The sequence below is a fragment of the Schistocerca americana genome, chromosome 2 (assembly GCF_021461395.2).
Source record: "Schistocerca americana isolate TAMUIC-IGC-003095 chromosome 2, iqSchAmer2.1, whole genome shotgun sequence".
NCBI lineage: Eukaryota > Metazoa > Arthropoda > Insecta > Orthoptera > Acrididae > Schistocerca > Schistocerca americana.
Genome location: NC_060120.1, coordinates 651,829,400 through 651,854,697, shown reverse-complemented (window position 1 = coordinate 651,854,697; position 25,298 = coordinate 651,829,400). Strand labels below are relative to the sequence as shown.

The 25,298-nt window shown below is 42.6% G+C and overlaps 1 protein-coding gene across 1 annotated transcript in view; it reads right to left on the bottom strand.

The window, feature by feature from the left end:
- The window catches only part of LOC124589362 (unconventional myosin-XV), a 931,914-nt gene that overhangs the window by 566,162 nt on the left and 340,454 nt on the right, over positions 1-25,298 (bottom strand). The gene's annotated exons all lie outside the window — the stretch shown is intronic.

The window sequence follows — 25,298 nt, the reverse complement described above, 5'->3', positions numbered from 1 at the left end:
TACCAATTTTTTTAGAGTTTTATTATGATTTTTGTGTTGTAGTCCTGATTTAAAATTAAAGTAATCTCTGATTAAAATAAGCTTTTCTCATTTAAAAAGAAATTATTACCCTTGAAAATAAACAAAGTGTTACATCAGCGTACCATGGTTCTAAGGTGTTCGATCAGAGGAAAAGTTTGGGAACCTCTGTGTCAGAGGGTGACAGCCGTTTGGAATGTTAACCCACATAGTTGCTTTCGTTACGCAGAACTAATAACTTACTTTTCTCGCATATCTGTGGATGAGCAACCCTTATTGGCTTACACGTACTGAACTATTAGATAACCGTAATTAGCTGCTTGTGATAATAACGCTTTCGCCAAAACTTTTCTATCATCTGAATCGTAATACTGGAACAGACCAGAAGTTCAAGAAAGTTCTGTCTCCTGTTCTGGACTGGAATTATACCTAAATTTTTTACGAAACGTTGATAGCGAAGACTATGTACAAAATTTATTAAATGAGTTCGGTCCTATTACTGTGGCTGTACAAACTGTTTTATTTATTGAAAGAAAGTGTGATTAAGTGCCGGACTACGAATCCATATGTCAGGTAAATGTCAGGCAGTCCTACGAATTTTATTTGTTACTAGCACTGTTTTTACCTCTGGCAATGTTTGTTAACGCGCAAATTCCTGATCCGGTGTGCAGGTTAAACTTTAGGTTTCTCTATAACTGGAAGCCACTTCAGAGATCACAGGAGAGCAAGGAGATACCACCTCCGATGGTCAAAAGTAGAGCACTCCGGTGTTAAAACAAACCTTTGCGTTGATGACTACTTAGGTTAGGTTAGGTTAGTGTTTAACGTCCCGTCGACAACGAGGTCATTAGAGACGGAGCGCAAGCTCGGGTTAGGGAAGGATTGGGAAGGAAATCGGCCGTGCCCTTTCAAAGGAACCATCCCGGCATTTGCCTGAAACGATTTAGGGAAATCACGGAAAACCTAAATCAGGATGGCTAGAGACGGGATTGAACCGAATGCGAGTCCAGTGTGCGACCTCTGTGCCACCTCGCTCGGTGTTGATGACTACTGCACTTTCTATATTTGTGAGGCTGTTTGTGGCAGGAGACATACACATGAACTTTTTTCTTCCATAAGCTACGCACGACGTCACATCGTTACTACAGACACTACGTAAAACCAAGAATCTCTATTAGACTACTGAAATATTTCCCACATAGAGGACGTTTGGTTCGTGGAATTTTCGTTTATTTTAGAAATAGTAACTTAAATACAGTCTTGGTCGTGCTCAAAGGCACAATTACACTTTCTTTCACGCTACGAATGTCGATTGGGGAATTTATGTATCATGTACAGCGCCTGCGGGTTTCAGCATTTTGGATGTAACATTTGGATAATACCGAAACTGGAGCTCACAAATATAATTCATTTGGGAGACATTGGACATTTTCATTCAGTCCGAGCGGTCATAGGGGCGGATAATATTTGGGAATAATAGATTCGAGCTACAGAACACTCTGGTAGAAAGTGATACATAGCAAAGGACGTTTGATGATACGTCTTGATCATTAACAGAGGCGACCCTATCTATGGGTGCAAAGGGGGCTGCTGTTTGCTGATGATGCTGTGATGTATGAGAAGGTGGCGTCGTTCGTTGTCTGTAGGACACAAGATGACTTAGACAAAATCTCTAGCTGGTGTGATGAATGGCAGCTGGCTCTAAATGTAGATGGTTCAAATGGCTCTGAGCACTATGGGACTTAACACATGAGGTCATCAGTCCCCTAGACTTAGAACTACTTAAGCCTAACTAACCTAAGGACATCGCACACACCCATGCCCGAGGCAGGATTTGAACCTGCGACCGTAGCAGCAGCGCGTTCCAGACTGAAGCGCCTAGAACTGCTCAGCCACAGCGGCCGGCTCTAAATGTAGAAAAAGGTAAGTTAATGTAGGTAAATGGAGAAACAAACCCGTAATTTAGAATACTGTGTTAGTGGTGAGCCGATTGACACAGTCACGTCGATTAAACATCTGGGCGTAACGTTGCAAAACAAAAAAAAATGGAATGAGCTAGTAAGAATTGTAGTAGATAAGGCGAATGTTCGACTTCGGTTTATTGGAAAAATTTTGAGAAAGAGTGGTTCATCTGTAAAGGAGACCCCATATAGTACACAAATGCGACCCACTGTTGAGCTCTGTTCGAATGTTTGCGATCCGCGACAGGTCGGATTAAACGAAGACATTGAAGCATTTCAGAGTTGGACTGCTAGATTTGTTACCGGTAGGTTCGAATAATACGCAAGTATTACGGAGATGCTTCGGGAACTGAAATGGGAACCAGGAAGGGAAGGCGACGTTCTTTTCGAGGAGCACTACGGAGAAAATGTAGAATCCCGGTATTTGAGGCTGACACCAGAACATATATTTCGCGTAAAAACCAAGAAGATAAGATTATAGAGATTAGGATACGTCCGGAGGCATATAGATAGTCGTTTTTGCCCCGCTCTGTTTACGAGTGCAACAGAAAAGGAAATGACTAGTTGTGGTACAGGGTGCCCATCCCACGCCCCGTACAGTGGTTTGCGGAGTATGTATGTATGTGTGTATGCTGAAGCAGATGTAGGTGTAGAACCATTCTCTTCTTTTCCTTATGTTAGCACAAAGACACCACTTCTTGTCACCAGTAACGATACAGCATAGGAATGGTCGGCATTGTTCACGAGCCAGTTGATGAGCAGCAAACAGAGCTACACATGTGGCCATCCTCTGATTCTTGTCGTTTAGGCTTAGAACATGCGGTACCTATACAACCGATCTTTGAATCTTACCTATTGCATGCAAATGTTGCGTTGTGGTGTAATGATCACCGTTCATCAGATTTGCCAGTTCTCGGCTACAATGACGTGGATCATTGTGAATTAACGCGTTTAAACGACCTTCATCAAACCCCGAAGGTCTTCCTGAACGTGGAGAGTCACTAATGTCAAAACGATACGCCTTAAAGCGAGAAAACTATATTTTTGCCGTGCTGTGTACAGTGGCATTATCCCCATACACGACGCAAATATTTCTGACTGTCTCCGCCTCTGTCACCCCAGCTACATTTCTGCTTCGAACGTCATCAGTTATATTGCTGCCCAAACAGCAAAACTCACGTACATCTTTAAGTATCTCGTTTCCCAATGTAATTCCCTCAGCATCAGCCGATTTAATTTACCTACTTTCGTTGATTTTCATCTTATATCCTCCTTTCAAGACACTGGCCATTCCGTTCAGCTGTACTTCCAAGTCCTTTGCTATCTCTGACAGAATTACAATGTCATCGGCAAACCTCAAAGTTTTTATTTCTTTGCCGTGAAGTTTAATTGCACCGCGAATTTTTCTTTGCTTTCCTTTACTGCTTCATAAATGTACACATAAATGTTACGATCCTGTATCACTCCGTTCTCAACCACTGCTTCCCTTTCATACCTCTCGACGCTTAATTACTGCCGTTTGATTTCTTTACAAGTTGTAAATAGCCTTCCACTCCCTGTATTTTACCCCTGCACTTACAGAATTTCAAAGATAGTATTCCAATCAACATTATCAAAAGCTTTCTTTAAGTCTACAAATGTTAATCAACCCAGGGCTGCCTTTCATTAACCTGTCTGTCTTCTATGAGAAGCCGTGGGGTTAGTATTGACTCTCATGATCCTACACTTCTCCAGAATCCACACCGAATTCCGCCGAGGTCAGCTTCTACCAGCTTTTCCATTCTCCTGTAAAGAATTAAGCACTCCGTCTTCAGGCCACGAGTGGCCTACCAGGACCATCTGACCGCCGTGTCATCCTCAGTGGAGGATGCGGATAGGAGGGGCGTGGGGTCAGCACACCGCTCTCCCGGCCGTTATGATGGTATTCTTGACCGAAGCCGCTACTATTCGGTCGAGTAGCTCCTCAATTGGCATCACGAGGCTGAGTGCACCCCGAAAAATGGCAACAGCGCATGGCGGCCTGGATGGTCACCCATCCAAGTGCCAACCACGCTCGACAGCGCTGAACTTCGGTGATCTCACGGGAACCGGTGTGTCTACTGCGGCAAGGCCGTTGCCCCTGTAAAGAATTGGTGTTAGTATTTCACCGTCGGAGAGAAAAATATTAAGTTTTTCCTTCCTGACCATTTCGAAGTTTCCTTGTCTGGGCACTTTCGTGGTCATGCCTGAGCGATAGTGACAGTCACTGAGTCGTTCGTTACTCATGCACATTTCTTACAAATAAGAGTCGGTTTTTCCACACTGAGATAGCGAAATTCAAGAAAACTATCCTGACCGGGACGGACAACATATTTTGTCATTTCTTATATTTTTGGTAAAATCTGGATGACGTTAGTCGTTTTTTGTTTGAAAGTCGACGAGTCCCGGATTCAAAGGGGGTACATGGCAGGAGAGTCATGGGTGTCTGGTGCCTCCTCCTCCCCGCATCCCACACACACACACAAAGAAAACGTCACTAAAGGCGTTTATATTTTTCCATACATCAAGTTACAAATTTCTCTTGGGGAATGTAATAGTATGAAAACTAAGAGTCTCGAAAATGGGAAGGAATTCTAGAAAATTGCAAACTCTGTTCGGTCTCAACGGCTGTAGTAAGTATTCCAGCCAGCTAAGGGCAATCATTCAAATGCTGTTGTACCTGCTGCACCAACAAGCCCGATACAGTTCAAGAGTCCGAGCGTAGAACCGGCATATCATAGGAGTACAGAAATGGAAACGATTTCCACTTATAAAACAAAGAGAGAGAGAGAGAGAGAGAGAGAGAGAGAGAGAGAGAGAGAGAGACTTCCAGATTATAGGCGAAAACGACTGAAGGAAACAGTATTACCCCTACTTCAACGCTTGCACATGTCGTTATAGTTGTTCGATCATGTACTTCTTAATTTCTCAAAAGAATGATGTACTCCTCTGAAATGATTGCTCTGAAGATGTGCTAAAGCAACACACAAAGAACTGTTACATAGAAATTATTATTGTTACATTAAAATATGTCATATATTGACATACCACTACTATTAAACTCGTAGGCATCTATGACACTTTAAAACTGGTGGTGACAGAAAGTTACCCTTAACTGTAGGGGTTGGGGGGAGGGTGGTCATTACTTTGTACGATTCGCACCGTTCTTTGCATTCGCCTTCTTCTGGAACAAATCGAGGCAAGATTTATGCTCGACAAACGTGAAAATAAATGAAAGGTGGCTATAACTGAGAATACACTGGAACTTCTGCTGTTTCTTTCAGCGGGTGCGTGGCGCGGTGGGTAGGTTACTCTGTGTGCTACCAGGTGTCAGCACCTTGCTGTGAGCCACATGCAAGCTGCCGATAGAATGCGCTGAGAACATCTACCTGCTAGAGAGCCTGTATATAGGCTCTCTACTATCTGGCATTTACAATAATTTACTGAAGTTTCAGCATGAGTGCCTGTAAACTACGCTTGCTGATGCTAGTAATTATCCTTCACGCTGGATACAGAACATTCTATACCCAACAGCTATTCCGTTTCCTTGTAGAGTCAACTGAGTCACAGACGTTTATTTCTTTACCTCGCCGTTGTTCCTGTAAGAAGCGGTTGCGCTCCTTCTCAGAGCTTTTTGACAATATTAAGGTTGTTTCATCCAGCTAATTTCTGTGACTGCATTAGCCATAACTGTGCCATTGTAAAATTTTTTGTAAGACTTTCTTTATCTGTCGGCGCTCCCCTCTTATACTCCTCTTTGCATACCGTCATCATTTCGTTTTATGTTGTTGTGTTCGACATATCTTCTGGTTCATGTTTCTATCTTTGTTTATAGACCCGAAATTTCTACATCATCCACTGATAAAGCAGTTTTATCCTCAGCTCTTAGAAAGTATCAGCACACATTAACAACTGCAAGTACTTAATCCACTTTGACATCGACTTCGGGGGAAGGCCAGTAAACATCCGTAGATTCATTAAACTCGAAATATTTCCTACACAGAGTGAAAGCATGATTTGTGTCGTGCTGTTTGATTCGTAACGATGAAATGTAGAAATACAGGATTACTCAAAAACGGGCATTGTACGGGTTTGGTAAACACTATAGATACTAAAAATGTTAAGACAATTAATACGTTTCCATGGGGCTCCAAAACCCAGGTTTGCTAACCCGACTTCCCAATGCTGCTTCTGCTTGGTGGTATAAGCACTCCAATTCTGTTTTCGGAAAGAAAGTCCAAGCTGCTGGATTTCTCTTCCATAATCGATGTTCGCTCCGTTGGAAACGTCAATCGTTTTTGACAGTTGTTTGGGCTGTTAAGTGCCATCTTGTGACGTAAATGTAATACTGAACATAAGACTATCCACTTCCTTACTTGAAGAAAAACGGCCATCGCACTGACCAAATCGTAAACCAAAATAGCTGATATCCGGAGGGCATTGTGTAAAATAACTGGTCGGAAAACTGACCTTTGACTAAGTTAGCGAAAACAATTCAAGCTTTGAAATAAAATCGTCAGCGAAAATCTGTTTCCGACATTCAGTTTTCGTCTACGGAAGTTGGTTGCGTGTAAACGTATGAAATGAGCACAGACGAGAAATTAACTGAATCTCGCCGATCCGGTATTATGGACATGTTAGCGGGCAGAGGGTCTTTCCGGGGAACTGTCCAATACGATAGACGTGACGTGTCAGCTGTGTTGGTACCATACGTCCATAAAATGTATGTGTACGAGATCTGTTCAAAAAATTCCGGCACTTTGTCCACAAGATTTTTTCCTACGCTCACCTTTTACTGATTGTGCATGATCTCCTTCGAAATAGTGTCCTCCACAATTGATACACCGCTCCCAGAAGCAGTCTTGGTACACCTCTAGGTGGATCGCGCGAAGCGTCGTCTGTGAATTTTCTTTTGTCTCCCCTATCGTTGCAAATCTTCGTGAGGAGAGTACAGAGGATGAGGCAGCACAGTGATTTCGTTTTTTGTGGAATAGTCGCGCACCAGCAGGAGTGAATGTGCGGGTGCGTTATTTTGATGCAAGAGCCATGAATTGTCTCGCCACATTTCAGGCCGTTTCCTTTTAACATTTTGTCGCAGGCGTTGTAGTACGTCCCGATAGTACAATGGATTAACAGTTTGTCCCTATGACACGAATTCCTGACGAACTAATCCTTCAAGTCAAAGAAAACCATCAGCATGGCTTTGACATTTGACCTGACCTGACGAGATTTTTTTGGTCTTGGAGAAACTTCAAATGGTTCAAATGGCTCCAAGCACTATGGGACTTAACATCTGAGGTGATCAGTCCCCTAGACTTAGAACTACTCAAACCTATCTAACCTAAGGACACCACACACATCCATGCCCACGGCAGGATTCGAACTTGCGACCGTAGCAGCAGCGCGGTTCCGGACTGAAGCGCCTACAACCGCTCTGTCACAGCGACCGGCGGAGAATCTACCCCGACCTATTGTGAATATTGAATCTTGGTCTCAACATCAAAGCCGTAGACCCACATCTCATAAGCAGTTATGATTATCCTAAAAACACTTCGTTCTCATTTACGCAATCCAAAACTTCTTCCCACATTGCGAGCAAAAGTCTTTCTGGTCTAAACACATGAGCCGTGCGACGAAATTGGCGGTAACACGATGCATTCCTGGATGCTGTGTCAGGATTCCATGACATGATTCAATTGAAATGTTACATTCTTCTGCAATCTCTCGGACAGTCAAGCTTCGACTGGCACGTACAATTTCGTTGACGTTCCTGACATGAGCGTCGTCGGTAGACGTCGAAGAGTATCCTGAACGACGGTCATCTTTAACTTCCATCTTTTTAAACCGTGTGAAGCATTCGAAACACTGAGTACAGCTTAAGCACTCATCACCGTAGGCTTTCTGCCTCATTTGGTGTGTCTCTGAATAAGTTTTATTGAGTTTCACGCAAAATTTAATGCAGGTTCGTTGCTCCTCTAACCCTGCTATTTCGAAATTCGCAAACTGTGCGACACAACGTTCTACTCAGTACAACACTGAAAAGTAACTAACAGGCATACAACACTGAAACTTCCGGTATTCGTCTATTAACCAAGGGCGTATGCAGAGATGCCAACCGCATTTCGCTACAACGCACCACTGGCCGAAATTATGAATATTCCGGAATTATCTGAACAGAACTAAACGATAGGCGAACGCGCGCGCACTTCATTTGGTCATGTTCCGTTCGCATTCGCCAGTGTTTGTTTGTGTTCCGCTCGTTTTCGCTCCTTTAGCGAACTACCAAAGGAAGTTCGTGCCATTCTCCACTTCGTCGCTTGCAGCACAGAAAATTTTCGTGTGCTGTCTTGTCTACTTTTCTCGTTGACGTGCGTTGCGTGAGTGGTGGAGTGGTCTGAAGACAATGTAATGTTGCCGTCAGAAAAATGTAGATACCAGGAGCAGAGGTGCTTTTGGGATCCGAGAAAATGGCAACACACATGCCGAAAGAAAAGAAATATGGGTGAGAAAACTTGCTTAAGCACTCACAGATCCAACTTCCTACTGGGGACGTGAGAAAGACGATAATTTCATTAGATGCTCGCAAGAGGCGGGACGGAGTACATAAGCACAAGCTTCGTGCACATTTTTTATTAAATAAGGAAAGTGCAATCAATTTCATTGAAAGTAAACAATAGCAAATATCTATCTATTGTACTGAAAAAATTGAAAATATACGAAAGACTTTGATCATTCGCGTTTCTTGCGTTCCTGTTGCTTGTAATTACATTGTTGATGTATCACTGATCAGTTACAGCTTTTTAATGACGAATAAGAAATGATGGTCGGAAGAACAGACTCAGCAGATAGAAAAGTCAAAACAATTTTCGGTGAAATTAAGAGTAAGGCTGGTAATGTTAAGAGTGTAATTGGAATTCCACTGTTAAATACAGAAGAGAGAGCGGATTGGTGGAAAGAGTATTGATGGCCTCTAAGAGTGAAAAGATTTGTCTGATGATGTGGTAGAAGAAGAAATAGGGATCCAGTATTAGAGTCAGAATTTAAAAGAGCTTTGGAAGTTTTAAGATCGAATAAGGCAGAAGGGATAGATAACATTCCATGAGAATTTCTAAAATCATTGGGTGAAGTGGCTGTAAAATGATTATTCAAGTTGATGAGGAGAATGTATGACACTGGCGATATACCATCAGGCTTTCGGAAAGACATCATTCACATAATTCCATAGATTGCATTTAATATGCATAAGAATGGAAAAGGAAATTGAGGATATATTACGTGACTACCAGTTTGGCCTTAGGGCAGGTAAAGGCACAGTGAGGCAATTCAATTCTGACGTTGCGGTTGATAATGGAAGCAAGACTGTAGAAAAATCAAGAGACGTTCATAGGATTTGTTGACCTGGAAAAGCGTTCAACAATGTGAAATAGTACAAGATGTTCGAAATGAGAAAAATGGGCGGGTGATACAAAATCTGTATAAGAACCAAGAGGGAACAGTAAGAGTGTAAGACCAAGAACGAAGTGCTCAGTTTAAAAAGAGTGTAAGACAGGGATGCAGTCTTCCGCCCCTACTGTTCAATCTGTACTTAGAAGAAACAATGATAGAAATAAAAGAAAGGTGCAAGAGTGGAATTAAAATTCAAGGGCGAAGGGTATCAATGATACGATTCGCTGATGACATTGCTACCCTGAGTGAAAATGAAGAAGAATTACATGATCTGCTGAATGAAATGAAGAGTCTGATGAGAACAGAATATGGACTGAGAGCAAGGCGAAGGAAGACGAAAGTAATGAGAAGTAGCAGAAATGAAAACAGCGAGAAACTTAACACCAGGATTGGTGATCACGAAGTAGATGAAGCTGAGAAATGTTGCTATCTAGGTAGAAAAATAACCCATGACGGAGCCGGCCGCGGTGGTCTAGCGGTTCTAGGCGCGCAGTTCGGAACCGCGCGACTGCTACGGTCGCAGGTTCGAATCCTGCCTCGGGCATGGATGTGTGTGATGTCCTTAGGTTAGTTAGGTTTAAGTAGTTCTAAGTTCTAGGGGACTGATGACCACAGTAGTTAAGTCCCATAGTGCTCAGAGCCATTTGAACCATTTTTTGAACCCATGACGGACGGAGCAAGAACATAAAAGCAGAATAGCGCTGGCAAAAAGGGCATTCCTGGTCAAGAGAAGTCTGCTAATGTCAAACATAGGCCTTAATTTGAAGAAGAAATTTCTGAGAATGTACGTTTGGAGCACAGCATTGTATGGTAGTAAAAATGGACTGTTGGGAAAGCGGAAATGAAGATAATCGAAGGATTTACGATGTTGTGCTACAGAAAAAGCTTGAACATTAGTTGAACTGGTAAGGTAAGAAATGTGGAAGTTCTCCAGAGGGTCGCCGAAGAAAGGAATATATGGTATATACTGACAAGAAGAAGGGACAGAATGATACTTCATATGTTAAGACAACTGGAAGCAACTTTAATGGTACTGGAGGGAGCTATAGAGAGTAAAAACTGTAGAGGAAGACAGAGATTGGAATAAATTGAGGACGTAGTTGTAAGTGCTACTGTGAGATGGAGAGGTTGGCACAGGAGAGGAATTCGTGGCGGTCCGCTTCAAACCAGTCATAATACCGATGATTTCTCAAAATACGGAAAGCGAAGCTGTTGCCTCAGAAGACATTTGTTTCACAGTATTGAAGATGAACAAGTGGTCATAGATATGCATTTTGAAGTCCATATTTTGTAGACCTTTTCTGCTTGGGATTATCGTTCCTGTCATATCCCTCAATACTGACCATTACTTCTGGGACACCCTGCACAGTAGCAATTGAAATGCGAAACAATCATTAATGTAAATGGCTCCAACTGCTGATAATTAGAGTGTTTGCCGGCATTTATTCGGGTTATACTGGTCGTCGATAATAGGTGTCCTACTTTTAAATTTCGTCCTTAGCTCTAATGAGAAGCTAGCGAAATGCGCCAACCGACATAGTGCAAAGATTTGCAACATTGCTGCGGAAGATTGTAGATGCAGTTCAGTGTTAACTGAACTACCTCCACGTATTCCGCATTTACATACGAACTCAGACACCAAAATTTTTCACTTGCAACGTTATTTTGCGTACTTCGTCAAAAAGGGGGCGTTCGCAGTGCAAAATAATCCTCTCTGAACATGGATCTCAATATATAGCGTTTTACCCTGTGTGACGGTTATTAACGCCAAAAACAATAACGCACATTTCATAGGCTAAGCTCGTTATCTCGTATTTTCTTCCGTTCTTCCAATGTAAACGCTTGTTTACAGATAAAAGCGAATGGTAATGAACACGCAATTTGTCTGCGAATGCTTGTTCATTTGTTTCCGCTTCCATTCGTTCCGGTGTAAAGCAGTCCTCAGTGATTTTTTTTCGTATTCCATTCGCGCATTGAGCGAGGGGAAAAACAACTGTCTCTATTCCCCTGTTGGCGCCCTAATCCCTCTTATCTTATTCTCATGGTCCCTACGCGTGATATACTACGGTGGCAGCAGAATGATCACACTATCCTCTTCGAATACAGGTTCTCTAAATTCACCCAACGGGCTTGCGCGAGAACTACACCACTTTCTTCAAGGGATTCTTATTTAAGTTCCCTGAGCATCTGGAGTGCACTTTCGTGTGGATTACGAGACCTGTTATGTCCCTAACAGTGCGGTGTCTGACGTCTCGCGTACCTGATTAGAACACCAAATGCTGGAACAATACTGTAGATCCGTTTTTCGCGACTATTGCGCCACGGCAGACTGTTGTGACACCACAAAGTGAAAGGCGTGACACGAACATTTAAAAAATGTTGTAAGAAACTAACGCATTTTGATTTTAGACATTCCGTAAATTTTTATGTTTTTAAAGAAATTAAATGTAATTTATTTCCTTTGTTTTTAAGGAAGGCGGTGCTTGTTTACTCCTTGATTATTTAATACATGGTGATAACTGATATATTTTCATAGAAATTAAATGTAATTTATTTACTCAATATTGTTGTTGTACTTTGCGTACCTTAAATTAATTGTATTCCAAGCAGTACCACTACATAGGCTACGCCGCCAGAGGGAGAGTACTTTGTAACACCGCATGTTGTGTGTACGGCTGGCGGTAGTGCCTTTCCCTAAAATTCCGGGGATTAGCAAAAATATCTGTCCCTCAACAGCAGGAACTTTCTTAATGCCAGTGTGTAACGAAACGGTAAAATCAGTTCAAATGGCTCTGAGCACTATGGGACTTAACATCTCTGGTCATCAGTCCCCTAGAACTTAGAACTACTTAAACCTAACTAACCTAAGGACATCACACACATCCATGCCCGGGGCAGGATTCGAACCTGGGACCGTAGCAGTCGCGCGGTTCCGGACTGAGCGCCTAGAGGTAAAATCAGTCCTTGGTTCAGAAGCTGCTACTGAATTCCAAAAAATCTCTCTGCTGACACAATCAGCCGCCGAGTTAGTGACATGTTCAATGACGATGAAGACTTCTGAAGGCGAAAATAAAGAGCAGACATAAATTCTCACTTCAAATCGACAAGTCCACCGGTGTAGGCGGTCACTCACGACTTCTATCCTACATGATATTTTGTTGGGCATGTAATTGCATACAACACATGAAGAAATATTTCGTGCGACTAATGAGTTTTTGGACCGTAATGAATTAATGTGGGAAGATTGCGTTAGTGTTTGTACAGAGGGAGCTGCCTCTATGACAAGCCGAGTGAAAGGATTCGTGGCTAATGTACACTAAGTAAATCCTAGCTTACGAAGTGACCATGTCTCATCATAGCGAGGTCATTGTTGTTACGTCTTTGCCATCTCCTCTGAAAATTGTAATGAACGAAGTAGTCAAAGCCGTGAACTTCATCAAATCGCAGCCTCTATAATGCCGCATTTTAATGTTTTGTGAAGATATGGGATCACAGAAGACTACGTTTCTCCTACATACAGAAGTACGACGGTTATCTCGAGGTAAAGTGTGAATGCGAATGTCTGAACTTAGAGATGAGGTACTCACATTTTTGGCTATTGAGGGGCAAGAGTATGCGGTTTTATTTGCAGATGATAAGTGGATATCCGAGTTGGTAAATCTGTACGATATTTTCGTACGCGTATACAGGAAAATGCGGTTATGCCTATACAGGAAAATGCGGTGGGGAAATCAAAATATTCTGACTGCTGTGTATAATATTTAAAGTTTTATTAATAAGTTAAATTTTTGGATACAGACAATTGAAAATGGATCGTGTGAGATGTTTTCAACTACATGGGCCCTTACTGACGATGATAAGATGCTGATGGACTTAATTAAAGAACATTCACTTGCGTTGCAGCAGAATTTCAAAAAATAGTTTGGAGAGAATATTGAAGATTTTGACTTCTTCCTAATAATCTGAGTTTAGGCTTACAAGAGAAAGTGGCAGACTTGAAAACAGATTGGTGTGTCGCCACGTAGTGCACTGTGTGACGCGAACATTTAAATATTGTTCTAAGAAATTAAGAGATTTAGGTTTTAGACATTCAGCGAATTTTTATGCTTTTAAAGAAATTAAATATAATTTACTTCCTTTGATTTTAAGTAAGGAGGTGCTTGTTTACTCCTTGCTTATTTAATACGCGGCGGTAACTGATATATTTTCATAGAAATTAAATGTAATTTATTTACTCAGTATTATTGTTGTACTTTCTACATCGAAGTGCCTTTGGACACTTTTTGAGTCGTCAGTAAGCAGTAAATTCCCGGATATCTTTGAGTTGTGACAGAAATTAAAACATTAAAGAGAGAGAGACAGACTAAGATCCATCGATGAAGAAATGACGCTTACTTTGTCAACGATTCAGCCACGAATCAGCCGTCAGTGTGCAGCTAACACCCAAACCTCTAGATGCCCTACACTCAGATCGATACCAAACGTTGTATGACAACAGAGTGTGAACTGAAACACCGATTTAATTCGTGCTGTGTGCTATCGTCCAGCAGAACTTGCGTAAACGGCAATTAAAAGTATCACCAGCCGAGGAAAAGCGTATCTGTGGGTGATTGTATTACGGTTCTCGCGTGGACGAGAAGAAGAACGTTCAAACCCCACCTACGACAATTGTTCTGAACTAATTGCAAGTTAAATTGTTATATGGGAGAACATTTTCCTGACATGTGAAAGGATTTTTTAGAGTTTCTAGCAATGTTCTTTTGGCATTCTGCTTTCGCTTCGTTAGTTGAGCGTTATGTACTTATTATTGATCTTATTATTTTATTTATTACTAATTATTATTACTACTATTACTTCCGCACGTGTGATGCAACTGTTTCGTTATTTTTTGTTCTGATTGTATGTTTTGTGAAACTACAAATGTACTCTATAGGTTTACTACTTTCAATGAAGCGAAGCGAAAGCAGACTGCCAACAGAACATTGCTGTAAACTCCAAACAGGCCTTGTACATGTTTGCTGCTTCGATCGCAGCCGGCCGGAGTGGCCGTGCGGTTCTGGGCGCTACAGTCTGGAGCCGAGCGACCACTACGGTCGCAGGTTCGAATCCTGCCTCGGGCATGGATGTGTGTGATGTCCTTAGGTTAGTTAGGTTTAATTAGTTCTAAGTTCTAGGCGACTGATGACCTCCGAAGTTAAGTCGCATAGTGCTCAGAGCCATTTGAACCATTTTTTGCTTCGATCGCGTTCAAATTCCGTCCAGCGGTTTTAAACGGTCGGTATTGGTTCCAGCCTGTACAGAGAGGAAAAACTGCGGCGCGCTGCACTCCAAAGGGTGCGATCACGTTCAGTGGGGCTGCAGGACTACAAAATCCTTAGAGAAGAGTTGTATCGTCCGAACGTGTCAGCAGTATCAAACTTCGTCAAGAACGTCGTCCTGCTGCTTATCGCACTTCGAACTGTCGTTTTCCATCGCGAAACGTGTGGGAATCAAAGCACCAGCGAAAGAGGTGGTTCCATTGATGCCCCTTTATGCCACCCCTGTGGCCTTTTCGTGCCATTTCTGAGCGATGGTATTTCTGAAATGTTTTCCTCGGCCACCTATAAGAAAACCTCTTGATTTCAACACTGGGCATCGCAGTTTTGACTTTCATCGCAGAAGTATCAAGAGAACGGTTGATGTGAGTGTGTGACGGACTTCCCATCATGCGACACAATGGCAGAACTGTTGTGAAATCAAGAACCCACGCTACAACTCACATGAACTTCTGATTTCTGTTTGAGGCGTAGTCGACATTACAGAGAAATGTTGTAGGCGCCCTTGAGCGAAATTTCGAAGTTCTGCGTTGCAATGGGAGATAGCTACGGGCTTTCGAAAAAGTGATATTTTAGTTGTGTTACGCAGTTCATTATTGTGACGTAAGGCACAAGCGTAACGTAGTCCTTGTAAAGTGAGCCCTCTTCGGAGGGTAAACTTAACGACGTTGCGCCTGACTGATAGGCAACCCGGCGCTTTTCTATGTAGGCTTTGTCCTGTATCTCCTGGAGGACAGTGCAGTTTTCCACTTAAGTGGAGACCTTTGTGAGGAGAAAGGTGACGTTGGTGTAGCGAAACCCCGTGTTGAGGAAGATTGAGCGACCGTTCTGCTGCCCCCATCGCGTATCTTGCGCAGGGACTACGAGAATAAGACAGTAGAGAGACTAGGTCCCGTGCAGTGGCTTGCAGATAGCCATTTTCCCTCGGCTCACAGTCAATACGGGAATCAAATTGCCAGGAGCTCAGTTTGTGTAGACCCGTACTACAAATGGGCAAGCATCTCTTAACTGGCCCGCAAAACCGAAATTTAAAATAAAACAGGTTGTTTTCTACCTACATCTACATGGATATTCTGTAAGTCACATTTAAGAGCCTGGCAGAGGGTGCATCGAACTACCTTAAAATTCCTCTATTATTCCAATCTCGTAAACGCGCGGAAAGAACAAACACCTATATCTTTCCGTACGAGTTCTGATTTCCCTTATTTTATCATGGTGATCGGTTCTCGCTATGTAGGTCGCCGTCAACAAAATATTCTCGCATTCGGAGGAGAAAGTTGGTGATTTGAATTTCGTGAGGAGATTCCTCCGCAACGAAAAACGCCTTTGTTTTAATAATGTCCATCGTAAATCCTGTATCACTTCAGTGACACTCTCTCCCCTATTTCGCGATAATACAAAACGTGCTGCCTTTCTTTGAACTTTTTCGATATACTCCGTATAATCCTATCTTGTAAGGATCCCACACCGAGCAGCAGTATTCTAAAAGAGGACGGACAAGCGTAGTGTAGGCGGTCTCGTTAGTAGATCTGTTACATTTCCTAAGTGTCCTTCCAATAAAACGCAGTCTTTGCTTAGCCTTCCCCACAACATTTTCTGTGTGTTCCTTCCAATTTAAGTTGTTCGTAATTTTAGTTCCTAGGTGTTTAGATTTTACTGATTTATCGTGTTACCGAAGTTTAACGGATTCCTTTTAGCACTCATGTGGATGACCTCACACTTTTCGTTATTTAGGGCCAACTGCCAATTTTCGCACCATACAGATACGTTTTCTAAACCGTTTTGGAATAAGTTTTGATCTTCTGATGACTTTTTAGTCGATAAACGACAGCGTCATCTGCAAACAACCTAAGACGGAGCTCAAATTGTCTCCCAAATAGTTTATATAGATAAGAAACAGCAAAGGGCCTATAACACTACCTTGGGGAACGCCATAAATCACTTCTGTTTTACTCGAGGACTTTACGTCTATTACTACGAACTGCGACCTCTTTGACAACAAGTCAGGAATCCAGTCACATAACTGAGACTCTATTCCATAAGCAGGCAATTTCACTACAAGCCGCTTGTATGGTACAGTGTCAAAAGCCTTCCGTAAATCCAGAAATACGGAGTCAATTTGAAATCCCTTGTCGATAGCACTCACCACTTCGTGCGAGTAAAGAGTTAGTTGTGTTTCACAAGAACGATGTTTTCTAAATCCGTGTTGACTGTGTGTTAATATCGTGGCGAGTATTCGCCTGTAATCGAAAACGGCGTATTTATTTTGTATGGGCTGAATTTTTCAGTGGACAGGTTATGGGAATAAATTCAACAGTGATCTGTCAAACCTCACTCTCCCATGTCCTAAATCAACAGTGGTCCACCGTCAAACGCGTGATAGGCCCACATCAGTTGGCAGCTGTGTCTAACAGCTTTCTGCCAATCTCAACTGATTCCGATCTGGAGGAACTCACAAAAATTCAAAGTGTTTTCCTAATATCGAGGTCGCTCTAAGAGCATACTTGTCACCAATGATCGCAAACAGCAGTTGGAAAAAAGTCATTCTCGAACTTGAGGTTGATCAGAAACAGACTTCGTTAGACGGCAGCCTCAACTTTTCGGCTCGCTCAGTACTGAACTCGATATTTGAGAGGAACGAAGCTATAAAGACATTATAAGTAGCGTCAGTAATACCACTGAAGGTGAAAAGCGTTAAGATTATTTAAAACTTTCATTTTAAGGCTGATTATTTGGGAAAGTATTGTATTTGAATTAAATACAGGTGAAATATGCGTGGTTGGTGTGTTCCATTTGTTATCTTGCGTTTGCCTAATAAATATGTTTGTTTACAGTTAAAATAAATTATTTTTATACCTAAATTACAGATTTTTGCATTGACATTAATCTAAGACTTTGGTACTTTTCTTAAAAATGTAGTTGTTCATGGTGATTTCAACAAATCATGTTGAATTCCGTAACTGCTTCAGTTCCTTTCATTTTGCAGTCTCATCGATTCATTAAGTCAAAAATTGTATAGTAAAATTTTGTACAACTAAGTAATGAATCTTGAGTGTTGCGTTATATGTTTTCAATTAGAAAATCGCTAATATTGTTACGCGATCGACCACTGCCATGCACCGCACAGTGGCATGCAAGTATACAGGTGTGGTCAGAAGCAGTCTGAAAACCTTGTAAGCATCTAGGAATTCAAGCAGCATGCTGGATACAGTTAGTGTCAATTGTTGTAAATATAGCTCACCAGACTGCTCAGTCTTGCGATCCTCAGATCACGTTTGGCGACACTGTTTCTGACGGGCCACTTGCATTTGCATGCGCAACGGCCTAATTAGCTAAGGTCAATCCTAACTAACTCGGCGCAACGTATCGAATTTTTTTCTTAACAAATGATATAGTCATTTTTGGAAAGGAATTTACTGCAAAATGTTAGGTTTTCGTGAACGAAGGAAAACATTCTGTACGTGAGTATATGGAACGTATCAGGATGGGCTTTCGAGTGTATAAAGAGCAGAATGAAATGGATATTTTGTGAAAATCTTGGAATAAGGTCCTTTTATCTTGAAGAAGTAATTCATATGCGTGGTCAAATTGTGTTTTACTAGTGTTTTAAATTGTTTCTTTTTTTACCCGTTCAATCTCGCAATATTATAACTCTAACCAAAGCACATAAACACAGTTTCATAAATAATTATCATGATCATCATCATCAGCAGCAGTGTTACATATAGTTCATTTCATAAAATCCTCATAGAAATACTTACAGTCCTCCAAAATATATGTACCGAGCGAGGTGGCGCAGTGGTTAGCATACTGGACTCGCATTCGGGAGGACGACGGTTCAATCCCGTCTCCGGCCATCCTGATTTAGGTTTTCCGTGATTTTCCTAAATCGTTTCAGGCAAATGCCGGGATGGTTCCTTTGAAAGGGCACGGCCGATTTCCTTTCCAATCCTTCCCTAACCCGAGCTTGCGCTCCGTCTCTAATGACCTCGTTGTCGACGGGACGTTAAACACTAACCACCACCACCACCACCACCACCACCACCACCAAAATATAGTCAAGTAGAGGTAGAATGCCTTGCATTTTCCCCGTTAATAGCCAATGTTCCAATATAGGACTTTTCAAAATTAAAAACAACAGACACTTCCGGAAATAAAACATCAAATGTATGCTTCTGTAAACCTCCTATGTATTCAGATGCCACAACAACTGACTATAGCTTACAATGTTCAGAATGCATAAAGAAACATGGTTGAAACAGATAGTATACTCATGACATTTCACTGTTGCTGTTTTTATAACATTCTGTTCATAGTTTCCAGTATAACGTTTCCTTTCTTTCTTTTCTTCGTGCTTTCACTACGTTCCAACTCAATACATGATGTCATTTTACATGTCACAACACATGTTCAGAAATAACAACAGCTGAACTACGAAAAGCGAAATTTCACACATGTTGCATTAGGTTTCGATTGACGGCATACGAAGTTGATCACCACTGAAAGGGCTTTATTCCAGGAGTAAAGCCCTTTCAAAAATGACGTTGCTGTAACTAAGTCACAAAAACCCATTTACAATACTTGGAATAAAACCCTTTACCTGCAGAAAGATGTATCTATGTGTATAGAATCTGGAACCATTGTGTCAAAATATGGAGTAAGGCCCTTTCAAAAATGACAATATCAATTATTTCGCAGCGATATGTAACCTGCAACACCTTTAAAAGACTGATTCTGCTCACCCAGTATATGTATTTGTGGATTAAGTTTAGCTACTGTCGTTTTCTTGTAGAACGAGAAATGTATTCCTGTAGATTTATCAGCGTATTAGTTAAGATACTGTAACGGAAGGTAAAGACTCAGACTAATACCGGCATATGAACCCGTGACCTTCGCTTTACGAAGCCAACTCGAGAACACATAGACCTGCTACGGGCGTTTCTATGTTTCTGTGTGAAGGTGTCGTATTAGCGATAGAACCTGCTGCGACGCCGCGTCGATGGCTCAATGGAGACCGGCCGGGCTTTTAGCGAAGCAGATAACGGCTGTGCTCGCGACGAGAGTGCGCAGTGACTCACTCAGCCGGCCCTGCCATGCTGCACGTTGTTCCCGAGAGCTCCTGCCCATACCGCACCAGCTGTGTCACTGTAGATAGGGGGACCATTGCGGTCTCCGTCCGTTTCGTAATAATACTGCCCGGAGGCTTGAGAACGGAGAACTTCATGGCCAGCGCAATCTTAAGTCCATTGTGACTTAAAGCGGACAGATCCTGCAATTAATACTCTAGAAAATAATCAGCAAAGCCCCCCCCCCCCCCCTCAAAGAAACGTTCTCCCATGTATAAAACAGCGTCAAGCCTCTGATTACAAATGAGTTAATGTTTTAAGTATTTGATGTTGAGCAAGTAAAACATTTATCGTTGAAGACGGAAACCCAAATTTTGTTGGTTTCGGATTTTTGGCCCACAGACCAATGAAAAAGGTTAGAAAAGGTTTGAAATTATGTTAAAAGTTTGTCGAAGGTCGCTAAGTGCTCTCATTATCGAACACTGGACGAGTATAGTCAGCGTATTTTGCTCTCCGCTTTAACGCTAGAACACTAAAGAGGGGAAAAGTTACGCTGATGCTAAACCAACGTAAATTTTATTACTCCATATTTTATTCAAAGGCCGTGATATAGGTTATGCACTAGTGGTATGTCACATACAAAATAAGAACAAAATGTCCTGTTTTACTGATGACAGCCGGCCGCCGTGGCCGAGCGTTCTAGGCGTTACAGTCCCGACCCGCGCGACTGCTACGGTCGCAGGTTCGAATCCTGCGTCTGGCATGGGTGTGTGTGATGTCCTTAGGTTAGTTAGGTTTAAGTAGTTCTAAGTCTAGGGGTCTGATGACGTCAGATGTTAAGTCCCATAGTGCTCAGAGCCATCTGAACCATTTTTTTTTCTTTTACTGATGATATCTGATTAGTGGGAACCGCGAATTGATACCAAATTTTACGAGGGTTTAGTAATCTAGGATTAAGGAAAGCTGTTTTTCACACATTTCAACGATTATGATACCATATGTTCTGAAGTATCTGTCGTACAATTAATAATGTTACAGGTACATTCAGTGGTATACATAGACTGTGTGCAAAATGTCTTGCGAGTTAGTACTAAAGAAGTAATAATTTAAAACATCATGCCTGATCCTGAAGTTTTACTGCATGAACAGTGAAATGTAGTAAGCGATGAACCTTCTTGTTTTCAAAACTTTGTGGTTGGTGTCAGTTTTGCAAAGCTCTGAAATGTTGTGTAAAATTTAATGAAAGCAGCAAAGTGCTCTTATTCCCAAATACTGATGTGCGTAATTTGCTCGTGAGCTGCGCTGCGTCTACATGTACTTCTGCGTAAATAATGCGCAAACCACATAACGGTTGCGGTGGAGGCTACTTGTGGTACCATTAACTCATTCCCCGTTCCTTGCCGGCCAGAGTGGCCGTGCGGTTCTAGGCGCTACAGTCTGGAGCCGAGCGACCGCTACGGTCGCAGGTTCGAATCCTGCCTCGGGCATGGATGTGTGTGATGTCCTTAGGTTGGTTAGGTTTAATTAGTTCTAAGTTCTAGGCGACTGATGACCTATGAAGTTAAGTCGCATAGTGCTCAGAGCCATTTGAACCATTTGAACCCCATTCCTGTCCTACTTGCGAATTGCGTGTGGGAAGAATGATCGTTGACAATCTTCTGTATTACCTCTAACTTCTCGAATTTTCTCGTTGTGGTCATTTTGCAAGACGTATGCGGATACAAGTAATACTTTCTCCAACTCTTCCCCTAAGAACTCTCTCGGAATTTCAATAGCAAACGCCTCCGTGACATAAAAAGCCTCTCTTGTACGAGTATTGTCTGCCTCTGAAGTTAGTTGAGCATCTCTGTAACGTTCTCGCGCCGACTAAACGATCCCGTGACGAAACGCGCCGCTCTTCGTTCGATCTTCTCCCACTCTGTTCCTTCCGTTAGTCTACCTGATAGGGGGCCCAGAGTGATGATCAGTATTATAGAATCGGTTGAAAACTGTTTTGTGTACCACTGATGTCGTGGATAAGTTGCATTTCCGTAAGATTCGTCCAAAGAATCTCAGCCTGGCATCGGCTTTTCCTACTATTTGCTTTATGTGGTCATTTCACCTAAGATAGGTCTGGATAGCTACTACTAGATATTTTACGGTGGATACTGTACAGCTATTCGTCATTAATGCTGTAAGAGCACAGTAGTGAATTTCTTCTGCTTTGTGTGCAGAATCTGTTACATTTGTTTACTTTTAAGGTCAACTATCAGTCCCTGAACCGTTCATAAATCCTCCGCAAGTCATACGGCAAATCGATGCTGTCTTTTGGCATTGTTACCTTCTTATAGATAACCCATCATCTGTGAACAGCTTTATGGAGCATCCGTCAATTTTACTTAATCATTTATGTATATTGTAAACGATAACTGCCCCATCACGCTTTCGTGAGATATATACAGTTTTTAACTTTAACACTTGTCTTACTTATCGTCTTAAAGCTTTAACGTAAGATTATACCTCTTAATGAGTAGATTATAACAGGAATTAAAATTTTTAAATTCGGTCAATAATTATATGAAATACTGCAAATCCCCCTGCAAGCCTTTAGATAGGCAATCTGCAATAGAGGTCGTGCATTGTGCACTGGGTTAGCCGTTTAGTTGTACAGATAACGATTCTTCGATCAGGTCCATGGGACAACATCATGCGGGCCCCTGTTGCTTTACACATTGCCTCAAGCCCCTTTTACACGAATACTTTCTTGACTGCTACCCTAAAGACACTGTACTGCTTGAAGATCGCACATTGCGTCCAGCATTCTCAGCCATGGCCACAGTAACCTCTTCAACAATTTGGCTGAACCGTTTCTCGACAATTGTGCCTACTGCAGCGTCTCTGGTGTATCATTCCTGTACTTTGTGTCGTCTCCCATGAGTGATGGGTTTTGTTTACACGTCAGCGCAGAAACTGCATGTGTTGTGACATATGCCTGCCGTACAGCTCGTTATATCCGACAGCAGCAGACAAATTGGATGCCCACAACCAGGTCACGGGTGAGTATGTGGATGGTGCCCCACCGCCTTGTTTCCTGCTGGATTCAGTCATGGAGTCAGTTCCACCTCCGTTGTGTTGCACCTATTCTGGAAATGCATTGGATAGTCCTGCTGGAGGCCCACAGTGGCTACCCCTACGTGGTACATATGGACAACTAGGGAACATCCCATATGGTACGGTCGTTACAACGGTTTGTCTCTGTGGGAGGTCTTCCTCGCGCCATTGTGGCAATCAAGACACCCTCTCTATGACTCACGAAACCACCTCCTTCTGCATGAGACACAAAGCATACAGCACCTACATGGCTGATAGGGTCACTGGTTCACCTGACCATTCAGGAGTCAAATGCGGAAGTTAGCAGTTGACTGCCTTCAAGTAGACACTCTACTCGTGTTCCCAACTACTTCTACTGTCACTCCTCTGAAGGACAGTTGCCACCGTAAATGTTGCACAGGTGCCAGATGCAGAACCTCGTCACTGGGACGCTAAGGATGTTACCAGCTTCTAACATGGAAAACGACAGCTTGCAGTTGGGACCAGTTGCTGACTGGGTTACGTCAGTACGGATCACCATACTCTTATCATGCATTGGGGTGGTTCTGCGTTACAGACCTCACAGCCCTCTGATGACGCATGGGGAGCTTCGACAGAGCAGCGACCTACCATTTTATTAGCCGCAGGCGAAGCTGTGAGCAGCACGAGCCTCAGCGGTTCTTCACGGCTCGATTAAAACGGATGGACTACTTTTCCATACCCACACGGACGCCAACCAGAGACCATGATGATATCACGAAGTCAGGAGAGACAACGAACGAGCAGCTCCTTATCTCCGACAGCGGCAAGCAATCACATGAATCCGATGTGGCAACCCCTGTTGTGTTACAGCCTGTGATCTGAGGGCAGCAGAGGCCTGTTCCGGATTGAGTTTCAGTCGCTGTTACGAATTTACAAGCAAGTGACGTAGACTATTGAGAGACACCGTACTGGAAGACGCCATTTTAGTAACTAGGCCTGGTACTGGAACCACCACAGCGATATTGCTGCATCGCAAATATGGACTTAACCTCTGGAGAATGTTTACCACTGGAAGTGATAATTTGTCTCAGGCTTAATATTCGTCTGTACTGAATAATTCTGTACCAGAGTTCATACCGAGATATTTTGTGAGTTATAATGAATAAGAGCTCTTGTACTTGGTCTAATTTAACTGTGCAGTAGTTTCAGAACACTACCAGTCACAGTCGTTACTATAAGCCAAACAATAGTAACGAGGTCAACAGTGGCTCACAGGGTAAAAAGTGACAAAGTAATAGTGACGTGGCCCAACATTAGCAGAGAGCACATTACAAGAATGTATTAACAGCATCTTCCTTTTTTTCCTTCAATAGCTGGTTTCCTATTTGTGTGCAGTGCTTCGCTACTTGACAGCGGGCATTGTGCTGGATAAACTTTTAAGAATAATAACACGCGCCACTTTCCTCTCGACATCCTAGGCTTGGGCTTGCCTGGCCTACGCGAAATCCAGGTCCTGTTTGTTATAGCTGGGAGACGCCGAGGGATTAGGCCCGTCCCAGGAGGCGTTAGTTCAGCCGCCTAATCGGAAACGGTCTTTGATCTCCGTGCACGCGCTCTTTCAGAATTGTGTGCTAGGTGTATTTACTGAGTCATGTGATTGTACTGGGTGTGTGTGTATCGTGTATCTGTTGTGTGATGGTACGGTGATGAGAGGATGGGAGAGTTACGGTTGAACGTAGCCATAAACTCAGTACGTGGCCTAAGTCAGCGCTCCTCCAGACGCCTGCCGCCACGCGAGGAGTACAGGAGAAAGCAAACCCGGCGCCTGCAGTGCTAGAAACCCGTATGCTCGTTACGAAATACACGCTGCATTCTTCCCCGGCACGGTTCGGGCGCCGACAGCATTCCATAGTAAGAGCCGCTTTAAACGCCGCGTACTTGCCTGTCTGGAGAGAGCCGTCTAGTCCAAACAGCCACACCGACGAGGCAACTATCGGTTTTTTTTTCTCGCAGTTCTGTGACTGATGGAGCTTGCGACAGTAACAAAGCTTACTCGTTTGCAGCTTGCGGGATATACTCCATATTTAGATTGTGTAACACTTCATGTCCGTTTTAAGATGTAATTCGAAAGGGGGGAAAATTGAAAAAACAAAAACAAAAAACAAACAGTTAAATGTTTTGTGAAATGAGCTGTCTAAAAGTAAGGAATAAAATACTTGGTGGTCATAATTAAACTTTCACCCCCACGAAAAACTAGTGATCGTAGGACAATGACACTTTGGGGAGACTTTTTGAGGACATGTGGAAGAAAAATAACGAATAAATCACTGAAAGAAGAACGTTTTAATTTCCACATGAGAGTGGTATTATCTATTAATTGCGAACCTTTTTTACGTTCGTGGTTACAAATGTTGCTCAATGTG